The sequence below is a fragment of the Dama dama genome, chromosome X (assembly GCF_033118175.1).
Source record: "Dama dama isolate Ldn47 chromosome X, ASM3311817v1, whole genome shotgun sequence".
NCBI classification, from domain to species: Eukaryota; Metazoa; Chordata; class Mammalia; order Artiodactyla; family Cervidae; genus Dama; species Dama dama.
The window spans coordinates 144,288,404-144,308,452 of NC_083714.1; the positions used below are offsets into that span (position 1 = coordinate 144,288,404).

The 20,049-nt window shown below is 46.3% G+C and overlaps 2 pseudogenes; one reads left to right on the plus strand and one right to left on the minus strand.

Annotated features, from left to right (window-relative positions):
• Positions 1 to 215: 215 nt before the first annotated feature.
• LOC133052911 (PI-PLC X domain-containing protein 1-like) lies at positions 216 to 4,493 on the minus strand (annotated as a pseudogene).
• A 54-nt stretch (positions 4,494 to 4,547) lies between these two features.
• On the plus strand, positions 4,548 to 9,745 carry LOC133052912 (PI-PLC X domain-containing protein 1-like; annotated as a pseudogene).
• Positions 9,746 to 20,049: the final 10,304 nt, after the last annotated feature.

Below are 20,049 nucleotides of genomic sequence, written 5' to 3' on the forward strand. Positions count from 1 at the left end.
CCAGCTCCACCCACGCACCGTCCGGCGGCCTCGACGCAGCTTCCAGTTCAGCCCAGTGACGTCACAGGATTTGAACAAGGAGTGGCCTCCGCAATGCCCAACCCCTCAGTGTGCCATCTGTCAGCCCCGAGGCGGCTTCCAGTTCAGGCTGGTCACATCACAGAACGTGACTGAGACGCAGCCTCAGCGCTGCCAAGCTCCAGACGCGCCGTCCGTTAGCCTCGGAGCAGCTTCCGGTTCAACTTGATGACATCGCCAACAAGCCTGACAGCCCAGATGAAGTCGCCTGCGATGGTGTTGGTATAGCCGGCAGCTGACCCCGGGCACTGGCCCCGCACCCATGCGCAAAGGTAGTGGAGCCAGGGACCAGGCCGGGTGGATGAGGACAAAGTGCAGGTTCTCCGTGAGGTTGATGCCGGCCATGAACAAAAGAGGGGCTGCAGTTCATGATGCGAGATGTGGGGTCCGGTGCCCACGTGTGCAGTCACTAACCCATGGAGTCATGTGGCCAACCAAACCGTGTGGTCACCGGCTCACATGATTGGTCACCCACCCATGGGGTCACTAACCTGCGAGGTCATGTGGTCACCTGTCCACATGATTACCCCCTCACGCCATCACCCACCCACGTGGTCACCCACTCACTGAGTCAGCAACTCACATGGTAACCCACCCTGCAGGCAGGATCTCAAACTGGTCACCCACCCACACACTTACCCACCCACGTGGTCACCAACCCACACATCTCCTGCCCATGTGAACAGTAACCCATGGGTCACCTGCCCACGCAGTCACCAAGCTGTGCCATCACCCACCCAGACTCTGGCCTCCTCCGTGGTCAGAGATTCAGATGTCCGACAGAGACCCAAGTTCAGACAGCAGGGACTCACAGGGGTGTTGACTGATGAATTTCTCCTGTTACAGAGGGCAGGCGGGCTGGACAGTGACCCCAGAGATGTCCACGTCCTGACCTCGTGTGGTGGACACAAAAATGTCCGCACGGATGTTCACATCCTGTCTACATCCTGACCCCCTGTGGTGGACACAGTAACATCCCCAAGAATGTCCATGCCATGGTCCCCAGGTGGTGAACAGAATAACGTCCCCCAGTATGTCCTGTTCCATTTCTCCTCTTGAACCCAAACTCAGCCCCATGTGCTAGGACATGCGTGTGACCAGGTGTCCTGGTATGAAGGCGGCACTCACCTGGGTGGCTGCAGCTCTTCATGTGCTCCAGGTAGTGGACGAGGTCTAGGTGCTTCACCTGGTTCCCCCACCAGTAGGGGATACCGGGCCACAGTTCTGCATGCTGACTCATGGATGCCTCGTCCTTGTATGACAGGATGACCTGCTGGCCCCGGGACCACGGCTGGCACAGAGTTGGCACCTCCTGTGGGGAGAATCATCCAGGTGCCCATGAGACGTGTGCACAGGGGTTATTGGGGTGCCTTGTGACACAATGCGTCAGGTATTGGGGGTGTCCCAGAAGCTACAGCAGTGTGTGGATTATTGGGGTGTCTATGACCAGTGATGGACTGGTTATTGGGTTCTCTGTGAGAAGAGACAGTCAAGGGTGGAATAATGGCATGTCTGGGTAGAGACACTAGTGGGTAGATTACTGGGGTGTCTGAGTGTAGAAGGTGGTGGGTGGGTTATTGGGGTGTCTTGAGCAGTGATTGGTAGATTTTTGGGGTGTTTGAGTGGAGACAGTGGTGGGTAGATTACTTGGGTGTCTTGAGCAGTGATGGGTCAATTATTGGGGTACATACCTGAGTGGAAACAGAGGTGGGTGGATTATTGGGATTTCTGATAGGAAACGGCGGTGGATTACTGGGGCTCTTGAGGCGTGATTGATGGATTTTGGGAGTGCCTGAATAGAGACCAGGCAGGGTGGATTATTGGGCGTGCCTGTGACCAGTGATGGGCTGGTTACTGGGGTGTTTGAGTGGAGACAGTGGTGGGTGGATTACTTGGGTTCTGTGAGTGGCGTCACCTGGTATCTGAATCAGCCTCATGCAGCGAGCAGATAGTTGGATTACAGTGAAACCTAGTGCTCCCGCTGCCAGGAGCATGGGGAGCCTGTGGCCCCTGCACACCCCACGGAAACACAGCATGTCCCCAAAGATGTTCTTGATGCAGCCCATCAGGTACTCATGCAGGTCCTCCATCATGCCCTCGGAGTTCCTGCATGCCAGGATGACCACCTCCTGGGGATGGTTCTCCAGCCACTCTGAGATCTCTGTGAGGGCATTCTGGACGGGGGTGGAGGAGAGGGGACTTGTATTGAGAGACAGAGGGGCGTGGGTGGCGACTTCTCCCCGCACAGCCCCTCTATAGATGGGTTGGGGGTCTTCACACACAAAGACATAAAGCATGGTGCCTGCTCCCAAGGGACCCAGCCTCTTCTGAGTGGCAGTGGGGAGCTGTGGCATTGCTCTGGTGTGTGTGTGTGTGTGTGTGTGTGTGTGTGTGTTTCTGTGTGTGTATGTAGATGCTCTGGTAGGTACAGGTGCACACGCATGTGTGCATGTGTTCAGGGTCTATGTGTGCACGGATATGCATGTGTGTGTGTGTGCACAGCACCAGAGAGCAGTGCTTATAATACTGTGTGAAGTCTGTACTCCAGGGAGCGTGGGAGGCCAGCGGCCAGAGTGAAACATTAAGTGACTTGTCCAGCAGCCGAGAGAATGGACTGGACACCCCAAAACTGGTAGACACAGGAAAAGATGTGTCAGGGACCTGGTTTAGCCAAATTCTGGGAGACACCCCAGAGTCCTGGGGTACAGCTGTGGGTTCAGAAATGCATGTTGGTCAGGAATTCTGAGTGCCTGATGCCAGAGGTCAGCCCTCTCCTGCCAGAAGTGGACGTCTGTCTGTACCCTTAGAGATCAGTGTCTTCTAACGGGAGTGGGCCTGTGTTGTCCCCTTAAAGGTCAGCCTCTCCTGCCTGAAGTGACTGTGTGTCCATCTGAGTGGATGTGTGTCCATTCCCTTAGAGGTCAGCATCTTCTAACTGGAGTGGACCTGTGTTATCCCCTTAGAGGTCTGCCTCTCCTGCCTGGAGTGACCAGATGTCCATCTGAGTGGACGTGTGCCCATCCCCTCAGAGGCCCTCCATGTCCTGCCTGGACCAGACGTGGGTGTCCCTGGCTGGCGGACCCCCGTCCATACCCTCTGCCCCCGCCCCCACCTCCACGAGGGCTGTCGTGTACACCATGTGGCCAGAGTGCAGGTTCCCCTCGGTGCCCTCCTCTGTGTGCGCCATCCGCAGGTCCTCACGCCCAGCATCCAGCTGCTTCGTGATGCTCAGCACCTGCACACAGAGGTCGGTCACCTGTGCTGGGCACAGAGGGCAGCCCCCTGCTCAGGGGCTGGGCATACACTGAGGATGCCCAATGATGGTCACATCGTCCACTGTGAAATCAACAGTGTTGGTGCTGCCCTGCTTCTGGGAAGAGGGTTGAGGCCCTGCTTCTGGGAACAGGGTCTCCAGGGTCACTGGTCACATGAAGCACACAACCTGGGTCCAGATTGTGGTCTTGGGGGCAGTGTTCTTGCAGAGTCCAGCCTCACCCTCCTCTCAGGCAGTCCCTGGGTGGAAGCGCCCTGTGGGTTCACCAGCCCAGGCTCCAAACACCCAAGCTGGACCCTTGGACATGAGGACACACAAGACCCATGGTATCAGAGTCATCCTATTATAACTTTCCCCCCTCCACAGTAATAGTCCCCCACTACAGTAAGGGTCCTCCTTGATTATGAATCCCCTCTCCACAGTAGGGCTTCCCTGGTGGCTCAGCTGGTAAAGATTCTGCCTGCATTGTGGGAGACGTGGGTTCAGTCCCTGGGTTGGGAAGATCCACTGGAGAAGGGAAAGGTTATGCACTCCAGTATTCTGGCCTAGAGAATTCCATGGCCTGTCTAGAGTCAGACATGACTGATCAACTTTCACTTTCTCCACAGTGACATCCCCCCTACATGGTCATAGCCCTATTTATTGTTGTATCTCCCCTCTATCATATTAGTCAGCTCTCTACAGTAATGTTGCCCCTTGTACAAATAAAGTCCTACCTCTATGTAATCACCCCCTCTCTAGAATAATAGTCCTTCTCCCTGAAGAGCTCATCCTCCTGTAATACTCCCCTTTCCTCTTCACAATAACCTTTCAGAATAAAAGTCTCTTCTCTAATCCGAATAGTCAACGAGATGCAAGTAGAACACACAGCAAAACAGTATGTCAGAACCCCAAGCACCGCGCCATGGGGACCCCAGTGGATGTGTGTGCCCCGCCACATAGGGCTCCTTTGGTGTGTCTGTGTCACCATCCTGGGGACACCTGAGGGTGTGTGTCTGTCTTCCCCTCACAGAGGAGACCTCCCCATAATACAGGTCACCTGCCTCCTGGGTGTCCTTTCCACAACTCTCCACCTAGCACAGGTCACCTGCCCACTCCCGAGTCGTCCTGTCTCCACATCCCTGGACCTCTGTTCCATCATAATCCGGGTCAGGGTGTCACAAGCGCTTCATCTTCCCATTTGCACTGGCCTGAGATGGTGGTGGGTTCACTGTGATGGGAGGATAATGTCCCATCGCCTGTGGACACCAATCCTGTACTTGCAAGACACTCTCCCATCTCCCAGGCACATAGGTGTGGGTCACCTGTCCTCTCTTCCTTTTTTCTGAACCCCAGCTGTCTGGTTTCCCAGTGCAGATTCAGGAGTGCTCAGCAGTAGTGCCACCCAGCCGCGAGGCCTCGGACAGCACCCCAGGGAGCAAGCTGGGTGCCCCTGCACACCCTGATGGCGCTTCCTCCTGTGAGTCAGCCGCCCCCTCTGAGTTCTCAGCCCACTCAGGTGAGCAGGTGGGGTGCATGCCGGTGAGGTCAGGTTCTGCCCCCGCCGGCCCACAGTGAGACACTGGAGGAGGCCCCGTGTGACCTCATGCGGTAGACTGAGGTAGAGAACCCACCTGGGCCCAGGGGCCCCCAGGAGCAGGGGCCCACCTGGAGGGGACAGATGGCTGTCAAGCACAGCTCTTGCCTTGTGTAATTGCTTCCTCCTGGGAGATCCCCGGCTGCTGGAATCCTCAGGGGATCTGATGGGCAGAGAGCCAGGGCTGGAATATGGGCAAACCTCATTCCTGCTTGCATCAGGTGCCTGCAGCCTGGCCTTAAGAGCTCACACCCAGAGGAGGGAGTGAGCAGTAGGGCATCCACCAGAACCTGGGAGTCCTGCAGGACTGGGGTCCCTCTGCTCTGAGGATCCCTTGGTGCCAGGGTCTCTCTGTTCTATGTCCCTCCAAGGCAGGGTCCCTCCATCCTGGGGGGCCTCAGTGCCGTGGTCTCAAGTGGTATGGTTGCCAAGGAGAAGTGGGCTGTGTGCGGGGTGGGGGACACGGGTGGTGGTCTTTCAAGGGGTGTTGAAGGTCATTTGCTGCAGCAGCACCTAATTTAATCCTTGTAGAGGTGGATGGCAAGTGCCTGTGTGTAGCTGACAATATTCATATGAGTCTTTGCTTTTTCTTTTAATTTGGATTGGGTGGGGGCACTGTGACTTCCTTTCCCATTTTTTCCCCATGTTTTATCCTCATATTTTTTTTGTCCGTCATGACTCTCTACAGAGAACACAGTACCATTTTCTGCTACTAGTTTATGTTAATATTAGATTTTTGCTTTTTCTTTTATTTTGGATGGAGAGAATCTATTATTTTCTTTCCCTTTTTTTTATCCTTATGTTTTCTTGTTTTTCCATTATGACTCCTTGTAGAGGACACAGTACATTTTCTGCTACAAATTTATATTAGGGTTCCTGGTGGCTCAGTTGGTAAAGAATCTGCTTGCAATGCTGGTGACATGGGTTCGATTCCTGGGTTGGGAAGATCTCCTGGAGAAGGGAATGGAAACCCACTCCAGTAATCTTGCCTGGATAATTCCATGGACAGAGGGGTCTGGGGGGCTACAGTCCACTGGATAGAAAAGAGTTGGAAACAACTGAACAACTTTCACTTTTCAATTTATGTTAGTTATTTTTTGCTTTTTCCTGTCTTATTTGTGTGGCGGACAGATGTTTCTTCCTTTCATTCTCCCCGCTTGATTCCTTCTTGCCTTTCCTAGTACTGTTTCTGGGGGTGGGCACAGACCTTTGTGGGTCTTGTGTGTCCTCATGTTCAAGGGTCCAGCTTGGGTGTTTGGAGCCTGGGCTGTTGAACCCACAGGGCGCTTCCACCCAGGGACTGCCTGAGAGGAGGGTGAGGCTGGACTCTGCAGGAACACCCCCCCCCAAGACTACAATTTGGACCCGGGCTGTGTGCTCCATGTGACCAGTGACCCTGGAGACCCTGTTCCCAGAAGCAGGGCCTCAATCCTGGCAGCACCAACACTGTTGATTTCACAGTGGACGATGTGGCCCTCATTGGGCATCCTCAGTGCATGCCCAGCCCCTGAGCGGGGGGCCGCCCTCTGTGCCCAGCACAGGTGACCGACCTCTGTGTGCAGGTGCTGAGCATCACGAAGCAGCTGGATGCTGGGCGTGAGGACCTGCGGATGGCGCACACAGAGGAGGGCACCGAGGGGAACCTGCACTCTACCACATGGTGTACACGATGGCCCTCGTGGAGGTAAGGGTGGGGGCAGGGGGTACGGACGGGGGTCCGCCAGCCAGGGACACCCACGTCTGGTCCAGGCAGGACATGGAGGGCCTCTGAGAGGATGGGCACACCTCCACTCAGATGGACCTCTGGTCACTCCAGGCAGGAGAGGCAGACCTCTAAGGGGATAACACAGGTCCACTCCAGTTAGAAGATGCTTCCCTCTAAGGGAATGAACACACATCCACTCAGATGGACACACGTCCACTCAGATGGACACACAGTCACTCCAGGCAGGAGAGGCTGACCTTTAAGGGGACAACACAGGCCCACTCCCGTTAGAAGACACTGATCTCTAAGGGTACAGACAGACGTCCACTTCTGGCAGGAGAGGGCTGACCTCTGGCATCAGGCACTCAGAATTCCTGACCAACATGCATTTCTGAACTCACACCTCTAGCCCTGGCCTCTGGGGTGTCTCCCAGAATTTGGCTAAACCAGGTTCCTGACACGTCTTTTCCTGTGTCCCGTTTTGGGGTGTCCAGTCCATTCTCTCGGCTGCTGGACAAGTCACTTAATGTTTCACTCTGGCCTCGGCCTCCAGTGCCCCCACCACAGAACCTAATGACCCTTGGAGGTTCCGGCCTGGGCCTCACTGTGAATGTACCCTGCTGGCCTCCCATGCTCCCTGGAGTACAGACTTCTCACAGTATTATAAGCACTGCTCTCTGTTGCTGTGCAGACACACACACATGCATATCTGTGCACACACAGACCCTGAACACATGCACACATGTGTGTGCACCTGTACCTACAGGAGCGTGTACATACACACACAGAAACACACACACACAGACCCCCCAGAGCAATGCCACAGTTCCCCATTGCCACTCAGAAGAGGCTGGGTCCCTTGGGAGCAGGCGCCATGCTTTATGTCTTTGTGAGTCAGGACTCCCCAACCAGTCTGTAGATGGCTGTGCTGGGGGAAGTCCCCATCCACGCCCCTATGTCTCTCAATACAAGGCCCCTTTCCTCCACCCCCTCCAAGAACGCCCTCCTGGAAATCTCGGAGTGGCTGGAGAACAACCCCCAGGAGGTGGTTATCCTGGCATGCAGGAACTTCGAGGGCATGATGGAGGACCTGCACGAGAACCTGATGGGCTGCATCAAGAATATCTTTAGGAACATCCTGTGTCCCCATGGGGTGAGCAGGGGCCACAGGCTCCCCATGCTCTTGTCAGCGGGAGCACTAGGCTTCACTGTAATCCAACTGTCTGCTCGCTGCGTGAAGCTGATTCAGACTCCAGGTGATGCTGCTCACAGAACTCCAGTAATCCACCCACCACTGTCTCCACTCAAACACCCCAGTAATCAGCCCATCACTGGTCACAGGCATGCCCAATAATCCACCCTGCCCGGTCTCTATTCAGGCACTCCCAAAATCCATCAATCACGCCTCAAGTACCCCAGGAATCCACCTGCCATTTCCTATCAGAAATCCCAATAATCCACCCACCTCTGTTTCCACTCAGGTATGTACCCCAATAATTGACCCATCACTGCTCAAGACACCCAAGTAATCTACCCACCACTGTCTCCACTCAAACACCCCAAAAATCTACCAATCACTGCTCAAGACACCCCAATAACTCACTCATCACCTTCTCCACTCAGACACCCCAGTATCTACCCACTAGTGTCTCTACTCAGACATGCCATTATTCCACCCATGACTATCTCTTCTCACAGAGAACCCAATAACCAGTCCATCACTGGTCATAGACACCCCAATAATCCACACACTGCTGTAGCTTCTGGGACACCCCCAATACCTGACGCATTGTGTCACAAGGCACCCCAATAACCCCTGTGCACACGTCTCATGGGCACCTGGATGATTCTCCCCACAGGAGGTGCCAACTCTGCGCCAGCCGTGGTCCCGGGGCCAGCAGGTCATCCTGTCATACAAAGACGAGGCATCCATGAGTCAGCATGCAGAACTGTGGCCCAGTATCCCCTACTGGTGGGGGAACCAGGTGAAGCACCTAGACCTCGTCCACTACCTGGAGCACATGAAGAGCTGCAGCCACCCAGGTGAGTGCTGCCTTCATACGAGGACACCTGATCACACGCATGTCCTAGCGCAAGGGGCTGGGTTTGTGTTCAAGTGGATAAATGGAACAGTACATATTAGGGGACGTTATTCTGTTCAACACATGGCGAACAGGGCATGGACATTCTTGGGGATGTTACTGTGTCTACCACAGGGGGTCAGGATGTAGACAGGATGTGAACATCCATGTGGACATTATTGTATCCACTACACGGGGTCAGGACGTGGACATCTCTGGGGTCACTGTCCAGCCTGCCTGCCCTCTGTAACAGGAGAAATTCATCAGTCAACACCCCTGTGAGTCCCTGCTGTCTGAACTTGGGTCTCTGTCGGACATCTGAATCTCTGACCGCTGCAGAGGCCAGAGTCTGGGGGGCGATGGCACAGCTTGGTGACTGCATGGGCTGGTGACCCCATGGGTTATTTGTCACATGGGCAGGAGATGTGTGGCTTGGTGACCCTGTGGGTGGGTGACCATGTGGGTGGGTGACTGGTTTGAACTCCTGACAGCAGGGTGGGTTACCATGTGAGTTGCTGACCTGGTGAGTGGGTGACTGCGTAGGTGGGTGATGGTGTGAGGGGGTAATCATGTGGACAGGTGACCACATGACCTTGCAGGTTAGTGACCCCATGGGTGGGTGACCACGTGGGTTGGTGGCCACTTGGAGGGATCACCACATTATGAAGTGACCCCGTGGGTGGGTGACCGACCATGTGAGTCGGTGACCACATGGTCTGGTTTGTCACATGACTCTGTGGGTTAGTGACTTCACATGTAGGCAGCTGACCCCACAGCTGGCACCATGAACTGCAGCCCCTCTCTTGTCCCAGGCAGGCTGTTCATGGCCGGCATCAACCTCACAGAGAACCTGCAGCTGGTCCTCATCCACCCGGCCTGGTCCCTGGCTCCACTACCTTTGCGCATGGGTGCGGGGCCAGTGCCCGGGGTCAGCTGCCGGCTATACCAACACCATCGCAGGCAATTTCATCTGGGCCGTCGGGTTTGTTGGCGATGTCATCAGGTTGAACCAGAAGCTGCTTCAGGGCTGACAAATGGCACGTGTCTGGAGCTGGGCATCACGGAGGCTGCGTCTCAGTCACGTCCTGTGCCGTCACCGGCCGAAACCGGTAGCAGCCTTGGTGCTGATGGATGGCATGTTTAGGAGCTGAGCATTGCAGAGGCTATTCTCAGCCCTGTCCTGCGGGGCTGGTCATCTGTCCACCCGTCCACTGAACGATGGTGACTGCAGAGGTGTGGCCAGATAGCAGGGTCCATGGTCTCCTCGGTCCTCCGTGTGACTCTTGGTGAATGCAGAGTGTGAGGTGATGATTAAAGGTGAGTGCATGATTTATACAATCAGATCCTCAGGGAGACACACCCGGTCTATGGCTTCCCAGTAGGAGAGTCTGGGTTGTCCCCTCCCCCTGGCACCAAGAGCAGCAGACGGTGACCCCCAGATCGGGAGGCGGGGGAGGCAGTATGGCAGTGGCTATATCTTTCCGTGTGTGCTTTACATTTCTCTTCTCTTCTTATCTATTTGTAAGGCCTCCTCAGACAATCACTTTGCCTCTTTGCAATTCTTTTTCTTGTGGATGCTTTTGATCACCACCTCCTGCACAATGTTGCGAACCTCCATCCATAGGTCTTCTGGTGCCATGTGTGCCAGGCGTAACCCTTGAGTCTATTTGTCCCTTCCAGAGTATACTCACAAGGGATTTGAATAAAGCAAAGAACCACAGGAACACAGTAGAATGGGAAAGACTAGAGATCTCTTCAGGAAAATTAGACATGCCAAGGGAACTTTTCATGCAAAGACAGGCACAATAAAGCCCAGAAACGTTATGGGCCTAACTAAAACAGAAAAGATTAAGAAGAGGTAGAAAGAATACACAGAAGAACTGTAAATTTAAAAAAAAAGATCTTATTATCCTGGATAACCACGATGGTGTGATGACTCACCTAGAGCCAGACATCCAGGAGTGCAAAGTCAAGTGGGCCTTAGGAAGCAGCAGTACGAACAAAGCTAGTGGAGGTGATGAAATTCCAGCTGAGAGCTTTCAAATCCTAAAAGCCGGTGCTGTTAAAGTGGTGCACTCAATAGGCCAGCCAGTTTGGAAAACTTGCAGTGGCCTCAGGACTGAGAAAGGTCAGTTTTCATTTCAATCCCAAAGAAGGGCAATGCCAAACAATGTTCAAACTACCACATGGCAGCACTCATTTTTCATGCTAGCAAGATAATGCTCAAAATCCTTCAAGCTAGGCTTCAACAGTATGTGACCCGAGAACTTCACAGACCACACATTCAAACAGTTTTGTGATACCACAAAGATGGTCAAGATAAAGACACACGATGTGATTTTATGTATGTTTAAGTCAGTGAAACAAAATATTCACTGCAAGGTACATACTTTTTTAGCTTGAAAAATCTTATATTTGAATGTAAAACATCCTGCTGAAATTGAAAAATATGTGTTAAAGTGAAATTCATTCTTAATTGTCAATTATTTTGAGCCTATGGAGAAAAGAAAATAAATTTACATTCATTGGGACTGCTTCAGTTCAGTTCAGTCACTCAGTCGTGTCCAACACTTTTCATTGGGTGCTGCTTAAATTTTCACAGACTTTTTTTCTTAAAAATTCCCTTACAGTTTTAACATCTTAATTAGATACAAAATGATGAGTAGATTTTATACTATGTTTTCTGGACATTTTCATTTCCTTTAATTTATGAATGTAACTCGAATGTTTTTCTATTGAGTGAGTATTAAAAATGACTCCTCTCTCTTGTGTGGAACACACTGTTTACACTAGTGTTGGGAGATATTTTATTGCCTAAAACCTTTCCTAATTCAGCTCTACAATCTAGGATTTTTGTTTGTTTGTTTTCCTTTGTTTAGGCTGAGAATTTTCTCATCTATATTTAATATCTTCAGAGTTTCTATTAGGAATGTGTGTCTGCTGTTGCTTACTTGCACCGTCATGTCCAGCTCTTTGCCACCCCATGGACTGTGAGCCCACCAGTCTCTTCTGTTCACGGGGATTCTCCAGGCAAGAATGCTGGGGTCGGTTTCCATGCTCTCCTGCAGGGGCTCTTCCTGACCCAGAGATGGAATTCGCATCTGCCACAGCTCCTGCATTGCAGGCGGATTCTTTACCACTGAGTGAAACTGGATCTTGTATACGTGAAACCCACTTTAATTATGAAGATTCATAATCAGTGAAAAACAGAGAAACCCAAAGAAGCATTTATCTTTAACCAATTAATAAGAAGAAGAAAACCTTCATTTCAATTTGCCTTTGTTTATTTTTTCAATTAAATTTTCATTGAAGGATAATTACTTTCCAGAATTTTGTTGTTTTCTGTCAAACTTGAACATAACAGTCTTTCTTAACTCATAGTTTCTCTTAAATATCATCTTATTCTGTGTAAATAACTTCTTTTAACATTTCTTACAGACAAGGTATCTGCTGAGAATGAATTCCCCAATGTTTTGTTCATATGAAAATATCTCCTTCTTCTTTGTTTTTGAAGGATAATATTCCTGGATGTAGAAGTTAATTTCAGTAGTTTAAAAGAAAAAAATACGTTTGATTTATTGACATGATATACTTGTACCATGAATTTACTAGTTAAGCTGTATAATTCATTGATTTGTAACTTATTCATAGGTTGAATAACCCTAACCACAGCCTCATTCTAGAATATTTTCATCATTCCAATTGGGAAACACTCTTTTGCTGGCAGACATTTTCCATTTCCCCCTTCATCTGGGCCCTTGCATTCACTCCTCTATTTCCGGTCTTTAGAGAATTACCTAATCTAAGACATACGTGTTCACACGAACAGAATAATGCAATACACAGCCTTTTGTTCCCAGCTTCTTTTAATTAACATGATCATTTCAGAGCTCTAACATGTTATAGCTTATATAAGAACTCCATTCATTTGATGGCCAAATAATTTTGTATTGCATGTTTTATTTATTCGATCACCAGTTGATGGTCATTTGAGTTATTTCAATGTTGTTTTCCTTTTTTAAGTTTATTTCTTTTTAAAAATTATTTTTTAATTTAATAATTGTAAAATTTTAAATTTAATGGCCTTTTCTGCATCTATTTAGGTTATCATATGATTTTTAGCTTTCCTGTGGTTAATATGGTGTGTCACATTAATTGATTTGTGAATATTGAAGAATCCTTGCATCCCTGGAATAAAGCCAACCTGATCATGGTTTTTGATATGTTGTTGAATTCTGTGTGCTAAAATTTTGCTGAGGATTTTTTACATCTATGTTCATCAGTGATATTGGCCTGTAGTTTTCTTATTTGGTCTTGTCTTTGTCTGGTTTTGGTATCAGGGTGATGGTAGTCCTGTAGAATGAGTTTGGAAGTGTTCCTTCCTCTGAAATATTTTTGAGAGAATTTTAGAAGGATAGGCATTTGCTCATCTCTGAATGTTTGATGGAATTCACCTGTGAAGTCATCTGGTCCTGGGATTTTGTCTTTTGGGAATTTCTTGGTCACAGCTTCGATTTGGAGCTTGTAATTGGGTGGTTCATAATTTCTATTTCTTCCTGTTTCAGTCTTGGAAGATTGAGCTTTTCTAAGCATCTGTCCATTTCTACCAGGTTATCTATTTTATTGCCATAGAGTTGTTCATAATAGTCTCTTATAATCCTTTGTGTTTCTGCATTTTCTGTTGTAATTCTCCCTTTTTATTTCTAAGTTTGTTGATTTCATTCTTCTCTCTCTGTTTCTTGATGAGTCTGGCTAAAGGTTTGTCAATTTTGTTTATCTTCTCACAGAACCAGCTTTTAGTTTGTTGACCTTTGCTATTGTTTCTTTCATTTATTTTTCATTTATTTCAGCTCAGATTTTTATGATTTCTTTCCATGTACTAATTTTGGCTATTTTTTTTTTTTGTTTTGTTTTTCTTTATCAGTTGTTTTAGGAGTCAATTGAGCTTGTCTATTCAATGCTTTTCTTGTTTCTCGAGTTAGGATTGTATTGCTACAAACTTCCCTCTTAGAACTTCTTTTCCTGCATCCCATAGATTTTGAGTTGTTGTTTTTTCATTGTCATTTTTTTCTAGAAAATTTTCGATTTCCATTTTGACTTCTTCAGCAACCTGTTGGTTATTTAGAAACGTGTTGTTTCATCTCCATGTGTTTGTGTTTCTTACAGTTTTCTTTTTTTCTCCTAATTGATATCTAGTCTCATAGTGTTCTGGTAAGAAAAGATGCTTGATACAATTTCAGTTTTGTTCATTTTACTGAGATTTGATTTGGGACCCAAGATGTGGTCTCTCCTGGAAAATGCTCCCTGTGCACTTGAGAAGAAGGTGTATTCTTCTCCATTTGGATGGCATGTCCTGAAGATATCAATGAGATTCATCTCATCTCATGTATCATTTAAGACATGTGTTTCTGTGTTAATTTTCTTTTTTGATGATCTGTCCATTGTTGTGAGCGGGGTGTTAAAGTCAACTATGATTTTTTTACTGTCAATTTCTCTTTTAATGTCTGTTAATGTTTGTCTTATGTATTGAGGTGTTCCTTTGTTGGGGACATAGATGTTTACAATTGCTATGTCTTCATCTTGTATTGATCCCTTCATCACTATGTAGTGTCCTTCCTTATCTATTGTAATCTTCTTTTGTTTAAGGTCTGATATGACGATTGCTATTCCATCTTTCTTTTGATTCCCATTTGCATGGCATATATGTTTCCATCCTGTCACTGTCAGTCTGTATGTGTCTTTAGGTCTGAAGTGGGGTTCTTATAGACAACATGCACATGGGTCTTTTTCTTTTAAATTAATGTATTTATTTTAATTGGAGGCTCCTTACTTTGCAGTATTGTGGTGGTTTTTGCCATATATTGAGCTGAATCAGCCATGGGCGTACATGTCTTCCCCATCCTGAAACCCTTACCGCTTCTCTCGCCATCCCACCCCTCAGGGTTTCCCCAGTACAGCGGCTTTGAGTGCCCTATGTCATGCATCAAAGTTGGGACAGGTGATCTATTTCACATATCATAATATACATGTTTCGCTGCTAGTCTCTCAAATCATCTCACCCTGGCCTTCTCCAACAGTGTCCAAAAGTCTCTTCATTATATCTGTGCCTCTTTCACTGCCTTGCATATGTGGTCATCATTACCATCTTTCTAATTTCTATATATATGTGTTAATATACTTTATGGGTCTTTTTCCTTCTAACATACTTCACTCTTTATAATAGGCTCCAGTTTCATCCACCTCATTAGAAGTGATTCAGATACGTTCTTTTTAATAGCTGAGTCATGTGTATCATGGTTTTCTTTTCCATTTGTATGTTGAAGGACATCTAGGTTGCTTCCATATCCAAGCTATTGTAAACAGTGCTGCGATGAGCATTAGGGTACTCATGTCTTTTTCAGTGCTGGTTTCCTCAGTGTGTATGCCCAGCAGTGGGATTTCTGGGTTGTTTGGCAATTCTGTTTCCAGTTTTTTAAGGAATCCCCACACTGTTCTCCATAGGGCCATTCTAGTTTGCATTCCCACCAACGGTGTAAGAGGGTTCCCTTACTCTGCACCCTCTGCAGCATTTATTGTTTGTAGACTTCCTGATAGCAGCCGTCTTGACCAGCGAGAGATGATCCCTCATGTGGTTATGATTTGCATTTCTCTGATAATGAGTGATGCTGAGCATCTTTTCATGTGTTTGTTAGCCATTTGTATATCTTCTTTGGAGAAATGTCTCTTCAGTTCTTTGTCCCGTTTTTTTGATTGGGTCATTTATTTTTCTGGTGTGGAGCTGCTTGTATATTTTTGAGATTAATTCTTTGTCAGTTGCTTCATTTGCTATTATTTTCTCTCATTCTGAAGGCTGTCTTTTCACCTTTCTCATACTTTCCTTCGTTGTACCCAAGCTTTTAAGTTTAATCAGGTCCAGATTGTTTAATTTTGCTTATATTTCCATTACTCTGAGAGGTGTGTCATAGACAATCCTACAGTGATTTATGTAAGGGAGTGTTTTGAATATGTTCTCCTCTAGGAATTTTATAGTGTCTAGTACTGCATCTTTCGTCAATTTTGAGTTTATTTTTGTGTACAGTGTTAGAAAATGTTCTAGTTTCCTTCTTTTACATTTGGTAGACCAGTTTTCCCATCACCACTTGTTAAAGAGATTGTTTTTTCTCCATTGTATATTTTTGCATCCTTTGTTAAAGATACGGTGTCTATCGGTGCATGGGTTTATCTCTGAGCTTTCTGTCTTGTTCCATTGATCTATATTTCTGTCTTTGTGCCAGTACCATACTGTCCTGATGGCTGTAGCTTTGTAGTATAGTCTGAAGTCAGGCAGATTGATTCCTCCTCTTCCATTCTTCTTTCTCAAGATTGCTTTGGCTCTTCGAGGTTTTCTATATTTCAATCCACATTGTGAAATTTTGTGTTCTTGTTCTGTGAAAAATACCAGTGATAGCTTGATAGGGATTGCATTCAATCTACGAGTGCCTTGGGTAGTATACTCATTATCACTATGTTGACTCTTCAGATCCATGAACAAGGTATATTTCACCATCTATTTCTGTCATCTTTGATTTCTTTCATCAGTGTCTTAACGTTTTCTATGTATAGGTCTTTTGTTTCTTTAGGTAGTTTTATTCTTTTCACCGCAATGCTGAAAGGGATTGCTTTTTCATTTCACTTTCTGTTTTCTCATTGTTAGTGTATCGAAATGCAAAGGATTTATGTGTATTAATTTTATATCCTGCAACTTTTCTGTATTCATTGATTAGCTCTAGTCATTTTCTGGTGGTGTCTTTAGGGCTTTCTGTGTAGAGGATCATGTTATCTGCAAACAGTGAGAGTTTCATTTCTTCTTTTCCAATCTGGATACCCTTTAATTTTTTTCTTCTCTCATTGCCATGGCTAAAGCTTCCAAAACTATGTTGAATAGTAGTGGTGAGAGTGGGCATTCTTGTCTTGTTCCTGACTTTAGGGGAAATGCTTTCAATTTTTCGCCTTTGAGGATAAAGTTTGCTATGATTTTATCATATATGTCTTTTATTATGTTGATTCGTGTTCTTTCTGTGCCTGCTTTCTTGAGTGTTTCTATCATAAATGCGTGAATTTTGTCAGAGGCTTTCTCTGCATCTATGGAGATAACCATATGGTTTTTACCTTTCAGTTTGTTAATGCAATTTATCACATTGACTGATTTGCAAATATTGATGAATCCTTGCATCCCTGGAATAAACCCACTTGGTCATGATGTCTGACCTTTTGGATATGTTGTTGGATTCTGTTTGCTAGAATTTGTTGAAGATTTTTCCTGTATGTTCATCAGTGATATTGGCCTGTAGTTTTCTTTTTCTGTGGCATCTTTCTCTGGTTTTGGGATTAGGGTGATGGGGGCCTCATAAAATGAGTTTGGGGGTTTACGTTGTGCAATAATTTAGAAGAGTTTGAGTAGGACAGGTGTTAGCTCTTTAATTGTTTGGAGGAATTCACCTGTGAAGCCAACTGGTCCTGGGCTTTTGTTTGTCTAAAGATTTTTTATTACAGTTTCAATTTCCATGCTTTTGATGGGTCTGGTAAAATTTTCTCTTTCTTCCTGGTTCAGTTTTGGAAGGTTATACTTTCTAAGAATTCGTCCATTTCTTCCTGCTGCTGATAGTAGTCTCTTGTGATCCTTTGTATTTCTGTGTTGTCTGTTGTGATTTCTCCATTTCCATTTCTAGTTTTGTTGACTGGTTTGATTCTTCTCCCTTTTTTTCCTGATGGGTCTGGCTAGTGGTTTGTCTATTTTATTTATCTTGTCAGAGAACCGGCTTTTAGTTTTGTTGAGTTTTGCTATAGTCTCCTTTTTTTTTTTTTCCCACTTCTTTCTGCCCTGATTTTTATCTTGTCTTTCCTTCTGCTAACCCTGGGGTTCTTCACTGCTTCTTTTTCTAGTTGCTTTAGGTGTAAAGTTAGGTCATTTATTTGATGTTTCTCTTGTTTCTTGAGGTAAGCTCTTATTGCTATCAACTTTCCCCTTAGCACTGCTTTACTGAATGGCATAGATTTGGGTTCTCGTGTTTTAATTTTCATTTGTTTCTATGCATATTTTGATTTCTTTTTTATTTCTTCTGTAACTTGTTGGTTATTCAGAAGCACACTGTTTAGCCTCCATATGTTTTTATTTTTAATAGTTTTTTTCCTGATGTTGACATCTCATCTTACCTCATTGTGATCAGAAAAGATGCTCAAAATGATTTCAATTATTTTGAATTTACCAAGGCTAGATTCATGGCCCAGAATGTGATCTATTCTGGGGAATGTTCCATGTGCACTTGAGAGAAATGTGAATTTCATTGTTCTGTGGTGAAATGTCCTATAGATATCAATTAGGTCTAACTGGTCCATTGTATCATTTAAATTTGTGTTTCTTTGCTAATTTTCTGTTTGGTTGATCCATCCATAGGTGTGAATGGTGTATTAAAGTCTTCTATTCTTATTGTGTTACTGTTAATTTCCCCTTTCCTCTTTGTTAGCATTTGCATTATGAATATTGAGCTTCTCCTATGTTGGGTACATATATATATTCTGGGTTTGATCCTTTGATTCTTATGTAGTGTCCTTTGTCTCTTTACACAGCCTTTCTTTCAAAGTCTATTTTATCTGATATGAGTATTGATACTCCTGCTTTCTTTTGGTCTCCATTTGCATGACATACCTTTTTGCAAACGTGTATGTTCACTCTGTATGTATCCCTTGGTATGAGGTGGGTCCCTTGTAGACAGCATGTGTAGGGGTCTGCTTTTGTAACGATTTTACAATACTTCCTTTGTCGTGTAGCTATCCATTTGCCGATGCCTCTGTCCAGTCATCAGTTGACCTTTTTCCTTGGTGCATTTTCTGGTAAATTGCAGACATCAGTGTGTCTCTCTGTAAGTATTTCAGCAAGCCTGCCATTTAGTAGTGAGCTGTGTTTGTTTACAGCAATTTTCTTTGGATATAAACTTTATATACAATGAAATGTCCCAATCTTATTTTTTCCAGTCATGCTGCTTTTTAATTGAAGTATAGTTGATTTACAATGTTGTGTTCAGCTCAGTTCAGTTCAGTTGCTCACTCATGACTGACTCTTTGTGGCCCAGTGAACTGCAGCATGCTAGGCCTCCCTGTCTATCACCAACTCCCAGAGTTTACCCAAACTCAGGTCCATTGAGTTGGTGATGCCTTCTAACCATCTCATACTGTGTCGTCCGCTTCTCCTCCTGAACTCAATCTTTCCAAGCATCAGTATCTCTACAAAGGAGTGAGCTCTTCGCATTAGGTGGCCAAAGTGGTGGAGTTTCAGTTTCAACATCAGTCCTTCCAATGAACACCCAGGACTGATCTCCCTTAGGATGGACTGGTTGGATCTCCTTGCAGTCCAAGGGACTCTCAAGAGTCTTCCCCAACACCGCAGTTTAAAAGCACCAATTCTTCAGGGCTCACCTTTCTTTATAGTCCAAATCTAACATCCATACGTGACTACTGGAAAAACCATAGCCTTGACTAGATGAACCTTTGTTGACAATGTAATGTCTCCTCTTTTTAATATGCTGTCAAGTTTGGTCATAACCTTTCTTCCAAGGAGTAAGCGTCTTTTAATATCATGGCTGTAGTTACCCTCTGCAGTGATTTTGGAGCCCCCAAAAATAAAGTCAGCCACTGTTTCCCCATCTATTTTCCATGAAGTGATGGGATTGGATGCCTTGATCTTAGTTTTCTGAATGTTGAACTTTAAGCCAACTTTTCACTCACTCCTCTTTCAGTTTCATCAAGAGGCTCTTTAGTTCTTCTTCACGTTCTGCCATAAGGGTGGTGTCATCTGCATATGTGGGTTTATTGATATTTCTCCCGGCAGTCTTGATTCCAGATTGTGCTCATTCCAGCCTAGCGTTTCTCCTGATGTACTCTGCATATAAGTTAAAAAAGCACGGTGACAATATACAGCCTTAACCTACTCTTTTCCCTATTTGGAACCAGTCTGTTGTTCCATGTCCAGTTCTACCTGTTGCTTCCTGACATGCATACAGGTTTCTCAAGAGGCAGGTCAGGTGGTCTGGTATTCCCATCTCTTTCAGAATTTTCCACACTTTATTGACATCCACATAGTCTAAGGCCTTGCCATAGTCAGTAAAGCAGAAATAGATGTTTTTCTGGAACTCTGTTGATTTTTCGAGGATCCAGTGGGTATTGGCAATTTGATCTCTGGTTCCTCTGCCTTTTCTAAAACCAGCTTGGACATATGGAATTTCACAGTTCAAGTACTGCTGAATCCTGACTTGGAGAATTTTGAGCATTACTTTACTAGTGTGTGAGATGAGTGCAATTG